The sequence below is a fragment of the Acanthaster planci genome, unplaced genomic scaffold (genome assembly GCF_054643075.1).
Source record: "Acanthaster planci isolate LZ-2023a unplaced genomic scaffold, COTS_SCS Contig4, whole genome shotgun sequence".
NCBI classification, from domain to species: Eukaryota; Metazoa; Echinodermata; class Asteroidea; order Valvatida; family Acanthasteridae; genus Acanthaster; species Acanthaster planci.
The window spans coordinates 223,493-237,413 of NW_028257628.1; the positions used below are offsets into that span (position 1 = coordinate 223,493).

General features: G+C 43.1%; 1 long non-coding RNA gene across 1 annotated transcript in view; it reads left to right on the top strand.

Annotated features, from left to right (window-relative positions):
• The window catches only part of LOC147795571 (uncharacterized), a 14,879-nt gene continuing 958 nt past the window's right edge, over positions 1-13,921 (top strand). Inside the window, exons 1-2 of the long non-coding RNA XR_015423760.1 lie at positions 1-142; positions 4,449-4,705. This is a non-coding gene — a long non-coding RNA (uncharacterized LOC147795571). The remainder of the gene's footprint in view (positions 143-4,448; positions 4,706-13,921) is intronic.

The window sequence follows — 13,921 nt, forward strand, 5'->3', positions numbered from 1 at the left end:
GACGCGCATTTCTGCTACTTGGAATCGCACGGATCAGCACTCGTCACGCTCTCTCCTGACATGCTTCAACCATGGAGGAAGGACAAGCTTTTGCCGCCCACATTTCCGCGTTTCAGGATGGTAAATCTGCTCAAGCTAATCGGTAAGTAGCTTTATGGATGTTTACTATGTAATAGAGGAAAATATTTTGCATCCTGCCTCCACCTTTTCATTATTTCAGTCATTGCAAGAATGTTGCAATCGCATGAATCAGATGAATCAGCGACTGTCAGGAAATCAGATGAATCGACGGAAGCCACCTGACACCCTGCGCATAAACCATATGAGACTGGTCTGAAACTTAAAATTTCAGTGTTTTCTTTGTAAATGACTAGGTTTTTGCCCTTCAAAATTGAACATTTCTTAAAATGTTTTGCTCTTTAAGGCGGTGTGAAGTTGGTTCCTCGTTTGACGTTCGACATTCAATGTTGAACAAGTAACTGTTCCATATTCGAACGTCGAATAAGTAACCGTTTGACATTCCGGGTGCACTCACCTTAACGGCAATGGAGTGCAACAGGAACAAAACACAAACTGTTTCCAATACATGTTGATTTGAAGCTTTGCATGGTGAAGTCATGAGATGTACAGTACAATAGGCTTGCAGGTACAGCATGGACTCAGTCTCTTAGAAGATGTGTGGTTATTAAAAGAACCAGTAAGTGTTGACTCGGTCAGGATACTCTTGCTGTCCTTTGGAGAGGGTGCTAGACTCAAGCACCTGAAATGAAGGCGCGGGATTTTTACCCCAGTGGAATTATGAGAGGGAAAGTATATTTCATTAATACAAACTTCCCGTTTTCATTGAACTACTTTCCGAAATCTAAGAAATACACATCAATCCCACGTCCAGCTCTAAACTTCTTTTGATCAAAGTCTTTCCCTGGACTAAAGCCACAGTGTTGCCTACATTTCACACAGGGAAATTGCAGATTTCCACTGTGAAAACGGGATTGACTAACGTTTTGCCTCGTTGGAGGATTTCTTCATCTGGAAACTAGAGTGGAAAAAATAATGAATTACGCGAAACTTTTCTAAAATCGATATGAAATACCTAAATCCCTTATACCGGCCAGGGATTACATTGAATACGATGTCATTGGTCTCTTCAATCGGGGGAGGGGTGAACCCTGAAAACCTGGGGCATGGGGTTCTTCGGGGTCAAACAACCCCTGAAATGAAGGCGCAGGGTTTTTACCCCAGTGAAATTATGAGAGCGAAATTAGAGGGTCATTATTAAAAACATCCTGTTTTCATTTAACTACTTCCCTAAATCGAAATAATACACATCAATCCCACATCCAGCTCTAAACTTTTTTTGATCAAAGTCTTTCCCTGGACTGAAACGACCCCGTTGCCTACATTTCAATCATGGCAGTTGCAGATTTCGACTGTGAAAAAGGGTGTGATAAACGTTTTGTCGCGTAGGAGGATTTCTTAGTCTGGAAACCAATGAAGTACAGCAAACATTTCTAAAATCGATATAAAATAGCTCAACCCCATGCCCCGCCCAGGGATTACATTTAATGAGATGTCATTGGTCTCCTCAATCGGGAGAGACTCCTTCCAACCTTGAGCAAGGGGTTTCTTCGGGGTCAAACAACCCCTGAAATGAAGGCGCAGGGTATTTACCCCAGGGGAATTATGAGAGTGAAAGTATATTTCATTAATACAAACTTCCCGTTTTCATTGAACTACTTTCCGAAATCGAAGAAATACACATCAATCCCACGCCCAGCTCTAAACTTCTTTTGATCAAAGTCTTTCCCTGGACTAAGGCCACGGTGTTGCCTACATTTCATACAGGGAAATTGCAGATTTCCGCTGTGAAAACGGGATTGACTAACGTTTTGCCTCGTTGGAGGATTTCTTCATCTGGAAACTAGAGTGGAAAAAATAATGAATTACGCGAAACTTTTCTAAAATCGATATGAAATACCTAAATCCCTTATACCGGCCAGGGATTACATTGAATACGATGTCATTGGTCTCTTCAGTCGGGGGAGGGGTGAACCCTGAAAACCTGGGGCATGGGGTTCTTCGGGGTCAAACAACCCCTGAAATGAAGGCGCAGGGTTTTTACCCCAGTGAAATTATGAGAGCGAAATTAGAGGGTCATTATAAAAAACATCCTGTTTTCATTTAACTACTTCCCTAAATCGAAATAATACACATCAATCCCACATCCAGCTCTAAACTTTTTTTGATCAAAGTCTTTCCCTGGACTGAAACGACCCCGTTGCCTACATTTCAATCATGGCAATTGCAGATTTCAACTGTGAAAAAGGGTGCGATAAACGATTTGTCGCGTAGGAGGATTTCTTAGTCTGGAAACCAATGAAGTACAGCAAACATTTCTAAAATCGATATAAAATAGCTCAACCCCATGCCCCGGCCAGGGATTACATTTAATGAGATGTCATTGGTCTCCTCAATCGGGAGAGACTCCTTCCAACCTTGAGCATGGGGTTTCTTCGGGGTCAAACAACCCCTGAAATGAAGGCGCAGGGTTTTTACCCCAGGGGAATTAAGAGAGTGAAAGTATATTTCATTAATACAAACTTCCCGTTTTCATTGAACTACTTTCCGAAATCAAAGAAATACACATCAACCCCACGTCCAGCTCTAAACTTCTTTTGATCAAAGTCTTTCCCTGGACTAAGGCCATGGTGTTGCCTACATTTCATACAGGGAAAATGCAGATTTCCACTGTGAAAACGGGATTTACTAACATTTTGCCTCATTGGAGGATTTCTTCATCTGGAAACTAGAGTGGAAAAAATAATGAATTACGCGAAACTTTTCTAAAATCAATATAAAATACCTGAATCCCTTATACCGGCCAGGGATTACATTGAATACGATGTCATTGGTCTTTTCAATCGGGGGGGGGTGAACCCCTGAAAACCTGGGGCATGGGGTTCTTCAGGGTCCAACAACCCCTGAAATGAAAGCGCGGTGTTTTTACCCCAGTGAAATTATGAGAGCGAAATTAGAGGGTCATTATAAAAAAAACCCTGTTTTCATTTAACTACATGTACTTCCCTAAATCGAAATAATACACATCAATCTCACGTCCAGCTCTAAACTTCTTTTGATCAAAGTCTTTCCCTGGATTTCAAAATGGACGTCATATTGGTCCTACTTATGCCTATAACTTCTAAACAAAGGCAGATAGAAATGCCATTTCGATCCCGTTGCCTACATTTCAACCATGGCAATGGCAGATTTCGACTGTGAAAAAGGGATTGACAAACGTTTTGTCGCGTAGGAATATTTCTTAGTCTGGAAACCAAAAGGGAGAAAAGAATGAAGTACAACAAACCTTTCTAAAATCGGTATAAAATAGCTCAACCCCATGCCCCGCCCAGGGATTACATTTAATGAGATGTCATTGGTCTCCTCAATCGGGAGAGACTCCTTCCAACCTTGAGCATGGGGTTGTTTGGGGTCAAACAACCCCTGAAATGAAGGCGCAGGGTTTTTACCCCAGGGGAATTATGAGAGTGAAAGTATATTTCATTAAAGACTGATTTTTTAGGATGTTGTCCTGGTGCCGCGTCTGACCATGAATGACACACCCGTGGAACACACCATTCACCCAGCTACACCCTTACATAACACCTAACCATACCCATAGATATCCATGCACCTTGAAGGAAATAAATATGTTCTAATTCACACCTGGTCGTTCAAACGAACATATTTGAATTTTCTGTGACATGAGAGAGGAATAGGGAATTGGGATTAGCATTCAATAAATGATTCAATAATGATCAGAGACTTTAAAATTATATATAATTAAATAATAATATTGACATTTGGAATTCTGAAGGACATTTACAAGTATATTCTTATAATGTAGGCCTACATACTTGCAACGATTGAAGTTGGTGGGACTGGTAACATATCTGACTGCTACAGAGTAAAGCCCCATTAATATGGCCTACGGTACGCTGCACTCCGGCTACTGGAATGTAGGGGAGCGCAACGTACCATAGGCAATAATGAGGCTAAGCTGAGTAAATTCTGGTTAAAATCACCGGTAATGATGCTAGGTTTGTTTTTATCACTTACATGGTAAAACAAAGACTGAGAGAGTGGGAGCATGTTGAGAATTTCTAAAAATTGCTATCGGGGGCCTTAACTCCAACAATAATATTTTGGCATTATTTGGTGTACCTACAAACATTGATTTAAAAATCAAAGGAGTCGTCACCTGCGACCCCACCACAGCAACTGTGAAGTTTTACCTGTTAATTACCCCATACTTCTGTTTATTTCCTCAAGTCCTCCTGTCAATGCCACGGTTCATCAAAGTTAAATTTGGATGTAGGCCTATTTCTGATGATATTACTGCAGGGAATTGAGCCTGTGTTTTTATTTTTTATTTTTTTGTGTGTAAATAGAGAGAGGCGCAGCATTCTACTACAATGTGAGTACTGTAGTACACGAGCCTGTCCTACTTATTGCGATCTTCAGAGAGCGGTGTTTACAGAACACTTGATCGAGGGGCGGGGCCAAGACGCGCATTTCTGCTACTTGGAATCGCACGGATCAGCACTCGTCACATTCTCTCCTGACATGCTTCAACCATGGAGGAAGGACAAGCTTTTGCCGCCCACATTTCCGCGTTTCAGGATGGTAAATCTGCTCAAGCTAATCGGTAAGTAGCTTTATGGATGTTTACTATGTAATAGAGGAAAATATTTTGCATCCTGCCTCCACCTTTTCATTATTTCAGTCATTGCAAGAATGTTGCAATCGCATGAATCAGATGAATCAGCGACTGTCAGGAAATCAGATGAATCGACGGAAGCCACCTGACACCCTGCGCATAAACCATATGAGACTGGTCTGAAACTTAAAATTTCAGTGTTTTCTTTGTAAATGACTAGGTTTTTGCCCTTCAAAATTGAACATTTCTTAAAATGTTTTGCTCTTTAAGGCGGTGTGAAGTTGGTTCCTCGTTCCTCGTTTGACGTTCGACATTCAATGTTGAACAAGTAACTGTTCCATATTCGAACGTCGAATAAGTAACCGTTTGACATTCCGGGTGCACTCGCCTTAACGGCAATGGAGTGCAACAGGAACAAAACACAAACTGTTTCCAATACATGTTGATTTGAAGCTTTGCATGGTGAAGTCATGAGATGTACAGTACAATAGGCTTGCGGGTACAGCATGGACTCAGTCTCTTAGAAGATGTGTGGTTATTAAAAGAACCAGTAAGTGTTGACTCGGTCAGGATACTCTTGCTGTCCTTTGGAGAGGGTGCTAGACTCAAGCACCTGAAATGAAGGCGCAGGGTTTTTACCCCAGTGGAATTATGAGAGGAAAAGTATATTTCATTAATACAAACTTCCCGTTTTCATTGAACTACTTTCCGAAATCGAAGAAATACACATCAATCCCACATCCAGCTCTAAACTTCTTTTGATCAAAGTCTTTCCCTGGACTAAATCCACAGTGTTGCCTACATTTCACACAGGGAAATTGCAGATTTCCACTGTGAAAACGGGATTGACTAACGTTTTGCCTCGTTGGAGGATTTCTTCATCTGGAAACTAGAGTGGAAAAAATAATGAATTACGCAAAACTTTTCTAAAATCGATATAAAATACCTAAATCCCTTATACCGGCCAGGGATTACATTGAATACGATGTCATTGGTCTCTTCAATCGGGGGAGGGGTGAACCCTGAAAACCTGGGGCATGGGGTTCTTCGGGGTCAAACAACCCCTGAAATGAAAGCGCGGTGTTTTTACCCCAGTGAAATTATGAGAGCGAAATTAGAGGGTCATTATAAAAAACATCCTGTTTTCATTTAACTACTTCCCTAAATCGAAATAATACACATCAATCCCACATCCAGCTCTAAACTTTTTTTGATCAAAGTCTTTCCCTGGACTGAAACGACCCCGTTGCCTACATTTCAATCATGGCAGTTGCAGATTTCGACTGTGAAAAAGGGTGTGATAAACGTTTTGTCGCGTAGGAGGATTTCTTAGTCTGGAAACCAATGAAGTACAGCAAACATTTCTAAAATCGATATAAAATAGCTCAACCCCATGCCCCGCCCAGGGATTACATTTAATGAAATGTCATTGGTCTCCTCAATCGGGAGAGACTCCTTCCAACCTTGAGCATGGGGTTTCTTCGGGGTCAAACAACCCCTGAAATGAAGGCGCAGGGTATTTACCCCAGGGGAACTATGAGAGTGAAAGTATATTTCATTAATACAAACTTCCCGTTTTCATTGAACTACTTTCCGAAATCGAAGAAATACACATCAATCCCACGTCCAGCTCTAAACTTCTTTTGATCAAAGTCTTTCCCTGGATTTCAAAAAGGGACGTCATATTGGTCCTACTTATGCCTATAACTTCTAAACAAAGGCAGATAGAAATGCCATTTCAGTGTCTAACCCCCCATTTTCAGGATCAAGGAATTCGCTCAAGTCATTATTTTGCACATCCGGTGTTGGCCATATTGGATTCCAAGATCGCCGCCGTATTAAACTTAGTTGCCCATAACTTCGAAACTAAGGCATATTGAAAAGCAATTCCAGTTGCTAATACCCCATTTTCAGGGTCAAGGAATCCAGTAAAATAATTGTTTTGAACATTGGTGTTGGCCATATTGAATTCCAAGATGGCCGCCGCCGTAAACCTGATTGTCTATAACTTCGAATCTAAGACAGATAGAAACTCAATTCCAATGGCTACCCCCATCAAGGATTCCAGTGAAAGAATAGCTGTCAGATATCTGCCATATTAAAATCCAAGATAGCCACACCTTTTTTGTTTGTAAGGCATAATGCCGTGCACTGTTGTACCTCGCAGTTAACTCAATTCGCATAACACTGTCCATCACAAGCGCATAGTGAAGTGCACTGGAGGTTTGCCCCATAGCACTTGCAGTTCCCCTTGCAGGTCTTCTTGCACTTGCAGCTCAGCAGCTCGTAACAAGCTTTAGTGGCCTCAGGAAGCATGGTCCGTAAAACTTTCCATTGTCCATCACACTTCTCCCAACCCCAGTCACCTGGTGAGGGAACAGCTGGATTGGCAACTAAGCATTGACCCCAGATGTGGCCTGCTTGGAATGCAGCTCTTTTTGTGTGTTCTAATAGAGCTGCTGCCATTGGAGGAATATTTTCGATCTCCCTGGACTTCTTGGAGAAGAGATAGCGCCTTGCCTCATCTACACCATGAAGTTCATTGGTGCGGTCATACATTAGGACAACGAATCGCCCCAGAATTTCGATGACTGTCTTCAGTACGTCAGGTGCTGCCAACACAGTGCCTGGAAGGCCTCTGTAGCCTCAGGATATACCTGCCATGCCTGCCAAGCAGATTTCTTCCCACGGTTTGAGAAGAAGACACTGTGTCGCAGCCTGTAAATGCATGGAAAAATGCCAGTGCCTGTGACTTCTCTGCCCCAATGTTACTGACTATCTGGTGTACTGCAATGTGTCTGTAGTTCTTACCAGTCCCGAAAGCGACCCAAAGCTCCTTCAGGCCAATCTCCTTGAATATACTAACTGCTATGACCACCACATCCGTGTCCACAGTGCGGATCATCACTTTCTTGTGTCCTTGCTGGGCCATGTCATTAACATTAACTTGATTGTTCACCGTGCTGTAGATTGTCTTGTCACCTGCAGTTTCATACTCCACACATCTCTGTGCAAGAAACTGAAACAACTCCTGCTTGTTTTCATTGTTCCGAAGAAATCCTGGCCAGTTGCCTGGAATTCTTGTGGAGGATGAAACCCGACGCCTAGTGCCACAGCCCCTCTTCTCTCTTGTTGCGTTTTTCAAGCTTTCGGACAGATACACATCCCATACAATATCAATTCGTCTGACACTATGCAGTTCCTTGACAACATATGGTAGGAAGACCTCCTGGGCATACTCCTCGAAGGTACCACAGGTTCCAGGAACCAGAAAGTGAACTACAGCAGGTCCATCGAGGACTTTAACATCAATCACCAAGGACGTACCATGACTGGTTGTCACATTTCCTTCGATACAGTCCAAAAGGTAATGTTTGTCACCCTGGCGCATCTGACCTCCAGTTGCCAATGACGGTGGAGTAGATTGGTTCTCATGCCTAAAGAATTCATCAACATTACCTTCTCTAGTTTGACTGGCAATGTACAACCTTGAAAACAGAGCCCTGTCATTCTTCAGCTCCATCAGTCTCCCCGCTGCTTTGGTCTTCTCCACACCAGGCTTGCTAAACATGGCCAGATTGTTGCGGGAAATGGTGTCTCCAATTGACTTCGAATTGGAATTTAAACGCTCTTCCATGAATTGGTAATATTTTGCCTTCCCCAGTGAATGAACGCTCCTCGTGGCAAGTACAACTTCCTCTGGCATGATGGCTTTGGAATTGAGATTTAGCAAGCCATACTCTCCTCCATAAATGGATTGCCCATCTCTTCAGTTGTGGTCACCAGTGACTGTACATCTTGAACGAATTTCTCTTGGACGTTTTTTGTCTGCTCATGGTGGCGATCAGGGGTCGTGACAGTCCAACCTTCGTCCAAGTCATCCTCAAACTCTTCAACTAGCCTCGCTATTTTGGGCCCAGCCACTATCCATCTCCGAAGTGCTCCAGGGTTTTCAGTTAGGCCAACAGCTCCACCGTCACCCTGAACCAGGGCATTAATCTGTTCGTGTGTCTGGTCCAATGAAATGGCAGAGAACGGTCTGCTTGTCTTGGCAGTAAATGCCCCGCGTTTGAACTCGCAAAAGACATCTGGACACCTCTCCTCCAAGGTTGACATATCTCTCACATGAACCGGTAACCAGCGTGCATAATTTGGATGGTCCAATGCGAAGAACCAGGGTACTAACTCGGCTTGCGATGCAATGTACAAGCCAAAATCGGACACTCGCAAGGACCTCACAAACTGGAAAATAGTCCGTTCAAAATCTAAGACTGTCTGCCAAAAATAAAACTGTGGGTACATTTCTGATCTCTCAGCACACCACTGTGTCAATCTATCTGCTTCGGTCTGACCACTGTCATTCTGTTCCATCTCCTTGGAGTTCAAGTAGGCTTTCTGCTGTAACTGATACAAAGCTGCAGCTGTAACCTGATGGGCCCTGTGGGTTTTGGTCACGTGATGCGTGAAGGAATCCTTCACAGGTGCCTGCAGTCAGAGCGTCTGTCCATCCACTTCCGTCAAGAATATCTCCGATCGTCCTGAAAGCAGCGATCTCTGTATGCAATCCCCCTAGCATAATGACATACTTGTCCTCGCCATACAAGTTGGGAAACCGCCATTGGATCTGCTTCGCTATGGCAACGACACATTCGTCTTTGTAGCTGGGGGTTCCTCTTTCTGTGACGTATGGAATGCTGCCCAAGACGCATTACCAGTGTCACACAGGGTCTCCTTTAGGCAGAGCTTCATCCGGTGTTCCAGCCACATATACTCCAGCTTACGGTCCTCCTTCAGTATCTACGGTTCATCTATAGGTGGCCTAACAGGACCATAGTATACAGGAACATACGCATCATTATGAAGAGCTTGTGCTAGTGTACTGTGTTGGCAGCGGTTGAACATGCTTGGTCCGACTAGATTCTTCCTGAAACAGAGACGCATCCGAGCGTGTTTGGCCAGAATCAGTTCCGTCTGGATGCTGACAAAGCGAATGAGCAGTCCCGTGAAAGGAATCTTTTGCCGAAACTGAACTTGGGTTGTGATCTATATTATCAGCTTGACCTGTGGTGAATACACCCTTCCGAAGCTGCGGTGGGCAGACCACACCGTCCTCTTCATACTGTGTGCAAAGACGGTTTGCTACACCAGAAGACATCCTCAGCAAGCGGTCATACGAAATGCTGAGCCCCAATGTATGCAACCGATCCACAAGTTCACGCTTCCTGGTCTCTGAATGCATCTTTAGGCCAACATAAATTGGCAGAGGGTTTTCCCGTGATCTGTTGTGTCTAACAGTACAACTCTTGAGACTGGCGTGCTTAACACTGTTGAAGACAAGTAACTGAGCAAGTGTTAATCCAGCATTTCGCTGGAGCCTTGTCCGATCTATTTGGTCTTTAATGTTAGGTCCTTCAAGTAGCATACTAACGAAGGCAAGCAACACGCTGGGCACAGATTTCATTTGCTCATCCCGACTTAATTTTGCGTTGAACGTGTAATAGTTTTTAAAAATTTGTCTGCGAACTATTGTTGCTGCTTTTGCCAAGCACATGAAATCCGAATCCGTGTTGCAGGCTCTAATAACCGCATCTCCAATGTTGCGGTCAACTACAAATATGACTTCACGACCATGCCTTGTTGCAGTCAGATGTGGACAGTTCAGAAGGAGTCTCTCCTTTAAACGCCTTTGATTGACTTGAATCTCAGGAGCCATCCCAAGATCAACCAGACGTTGGCGATACGTCTCAGTGAGGTCAGCTAGACGGAAGACAGGAGCTGTGTCTTCCAAACTACTGGCTTCATTAATGTGAGCTATAAGTTCTGCCAATGCTATACCATCAAATGATGAAATGTCTGTTTCATCACGGCATTTCTCTAGATTCCTTGCATTGTGAAACAGTTTAGTCATACAGGCTTTGTGATACTCTGCTTCTATCGCTACCAGATCACCACCAGCAAGTTTTCTGAGCAAATTTGTGTCCTTTAGTTTAATTGCATATTGTCGCACTGTATTGTCAATTGCAAACGTTGACGCATTATGGAGGTCACCATCAGTACCATCGCAGAACAGGCACATGTTATTTTTGCCTGTTTTACTCTGACCTGCACTCATTCTCTGATGAGTTTTGCGAGGAGAGGCTTCAGGCGTATCGTCACAGGGAGCACTACGTTTTCTCCACCTATGGAACTTCAGCTGACTGTATTCATTTCTACACAATTTATGCCAGCAAGCTTCACGTGCACGAAGTGTTTGTTCAATGCCAAGTCCATCATCAAGTCTATCAAAATCAATTTTGAGTGGGTTGAAGCCAGCATCTCTAGCGTCACTTAGTTCTCGGGCCAATGTACAATATCTCATTCCTTTGGCAAACCGCTTTCCCCTCCCTGGCACGACAATGGAATTTTGTGTTTCACTTTGGCAAAGGACACAGATACTCCAGTTGAAGTCAGGTTTTTCTGCTCCTTCCGATGCACCGTCCGTTGACGTAGAAGGGACTAACTTGAAAGACTTGGACATCATCAGTTTGTTTCAACACCTAAAATATATAAAAAACAACTTGCAATCCTGAGCTCTGCGAGCTCTTCCTCCCGTCATAGCTTCGAGAGCGGTGATGAGAGGTAGAGCTCGCACAAGCACCTATGTGCTCACGATGATATTATATCAAGCAGTAAGAGAGGACTCAGACATAATATTGCCCTATTACACCACGCCACACCTTGTGGAAGAGCCCAAATAGCCTGATACCAGTTTTTGATCTGTCTGTCTGAGCTGCACCTCGAGTTAGCTATCTGTGCACTTTGCGCTCCATATTCATTAAGCTATCATGTGAATGACTTCTTTAGGCTTTTAACATCACTTTACATGTACCTGCCAAATATCATGCATTATTAGTTACATGTAAGCTGAACATGTCTGCATGTAGGTCTTGAACTTGTCCTTTATGCATTATTGAAATAAGAATGAAATTATTTTGTCTTAACTGAAACGTGGAACAAGCTTAAGGTGGCAGCACTGGAAACCTACGGGAGTCTAATTAATATATACAAAAAAATACCAACATATCCAATTTGTCCTTGACGCCTCATCCTTCATACAAGATACTGGAACTTCATAAATATACAAGTTGATACATGTATTAATAAGTGGATTAATTTATCATAAAATAAACAAATATGAAATGTTGCATTTTATATAAGGCTTGCCGCCATCTTGCAAATCAATCTGGCCAACACCAGATGTTCCAAATAACGATATTAACAATGGCGGCCACCGGGGGGCATTTTAGAGTTGGGTCCTATGGAAAAATGATCCTATAGGGGTCCCCTGCATGTGTGCCAAGTTTCACAATTTCTCCACAAAGTGAAATATTCTGCCATTATTTTGGTCTTGGCCGCTGGACTGTGTACTTGTAGTTTCCAAGCGGAGAAGTCCACCGACGAGACAAGACTTCCGTCACAGCTGTTTTCACTATGGGAATGTCTGCCTTAGGTTTACCCTGGTTGAAATGGACGCAACGGGGTCACTAATGTGCAGATAAGCACAGTAAAAAAGTATACTCAGTCTTGGGATTGGTGTGTTTTCGATTCTGTGAAATAGTTTCATAAAAAAAGGACGTTTTTAGTATTAACCTCTACTTCTATCTATTAAACGACAAATCCTTCATTTCAGGGATTGTTCGACATCGAAGAACCCCATGCCCCAGGTTGGAAGGAGTCTCTCCCGATTGAAGAGACGGATGACATCATATTCAATGTAATCCCTGGGCGGGGCATGGGGTTGAGCTATTTTATATCGATCTTAGAAATGTTTGCTGTACTTCATTCTTTTCTCCATTTTGGTTTCCAGAGAAATATTCCTACGCGACAAAACGTTTGTCAATGCCTTTTTCACAGTGGAAATCCGCAATTGCCATGGTTGAAATGTAGGCAACGGGGTCGCTTCAGTCCAGGGAAACACTTTGATCAAAAGAAGTTTAGAGCTGGACGTGAGATTGATGTGTATTTTTTCGATTTCGGAAAGTAGTTCGATGAAAACAGGAAGTTTACTTATAAATACCCTATAATTTTGCTTTTATAATTCCACTGGGGTACTGCGCCTTCATTTCAGGGGTTGTTTGACGCCGAAGAACCCCACACCCCGGGTTGGAAGGAGTCTCTCCCGATTGAAGAGACAGATGACATCGTATTCAATGTAATCCCTGGGCGGGGCATGGGGTTGAGCTATTTTATATCGTTTTTAGAAATGTTTGCTGTACTTCATTCTTTTCTCCATTTTGGTTTCCAGACTAAGAAGTCCTCCTACGCAACAAAACGTTTATCAGACCCTTTTTCACTGTCAAAATCCGCAATTGCTATGGTTGAAATGTAGGCAACGGGGTAGCTGAAGGTCCAGGGAAAGACTTTGATCAAAAACAGGAAGTTTGCATTAATGACCTCTGTTTTGGCCCTAATAAGTCCACTGAAGTATTAAACAACCCTGCGCCTTCATTCCAGGGCTTGTTTGACCCCAAAGAACCCCACGCCCCGTGTTGGAAGGAGTCTCTCCCAATTGAAGAGACCAATGAAATCACATTCATTGTAATCTCTGGGCGGGGCATGGGGATGAGGTATTTTACATCGATTTTAGAAAAGTTTCGCGTAATTCATTATTTTTTCCACTCTAGTTTCCAGACAAGGAAATCCTCCAATGAGGCAAAACGTTGTCCATCCCATTTTCACAGTCGAAATGTGCAATTTCCCTAGATGAAATGTCGGCAGCACGGTCGCTTAAGTCCAGGGAAACACTTTCATCAAAACAACTTTACAGTTGAACGTGAGATTGATGTGTATTTTTTTGATTTCGGAAAGCACATGTAGGATGAAAAAAGGAAGTTTATTTATAATTACCCTCTAATTTTGCTTTTATAATTCCACTGGGGTAAAAACCCTGCGCCTTCATTTCAGGGCTTCTTTGACGCCAAAGAACCCCACGCACCGGGTTGGAAGGAGTCTCTCCCAATTGAAGAGACGGATGACATCGTATTCAATGTAATCTCCAGGCGGGGCATGGGGTTGGGATATTTTAATTTGGTTTGAGAAATTCAGTGCAGTGTGAGGCATTCACCCGTCTACTCTGGTTTGCAAGCGAAAAAGTCCAGTGAAGAGACACGACTTTCTTCAAAGCCCTTTTGACCATGGAAAACTGCCTTTGCCCGGTTGAAATGC